The sequence below is a fragment of the Bison bison genome, unplaced genomic scaffold (assembly GCF_000754665.1).
Source record: "Bison bison bison isolate TAMUID 2011002044 unplaced genomic scaffold, Bison_UMD1.0 scf7180017850922, whole genome shotgun sequence".
In the NCBI taxonomy this organism is placed as follows: Eukaryota; Metazoa; Chordata; class Mammalia; order Artiodactyla; family Bovidae; genus Bison; species Bison bison.
In genome coordinates this window covers 17,160-17,616 of record NW_011481495.1, presented here as the reverse complement: position 1 = coordinate 17,616, position 457 = coordinate 17,160, and positions in this window count along the sequence as shown.

Genomic DNA, 457 nt, shown 5'->3' with positions numbered 1-457 from the left:
GAAGGCTCCTTTCCCGGGAGTTCAGGTCCTCTGAGTGGCCCCGGGGCAGGGGCGCTCTCACCCCTGTGCCCAGGTGTGGTCACCAGATGGCTGGGGGTGGGGACGGGGCACGAGCAGGTGAAGACAGGACCCCGCATGCTGCCCACGTGGCCCCAGCAGGTGGCATGTGACTGAACTATGCTGAGTCCAGGGGGCACCCTCGAAGGCGGGCGGTTGATGGGGGACCCGGGAGCAGGAAGGGGCCCACAGGCCTCACCTGAGCCTCCACCTGGGCTTCGGGACCCCTCACACCCTGCCCCCCAAGGGGTTGGAAGACAGGGTCAGCACTGGGATGGACCCAGGGCGATGCTGTGGTTCAGGCGGTGGGCTGCCGGTTCGTGGAGGACTTGTCCAACCAGAGGGGACAGTCGGTCCAGGCCGGGCCAGCTTGGGCCAAGACAGGTGTCAGCTGCCTCCC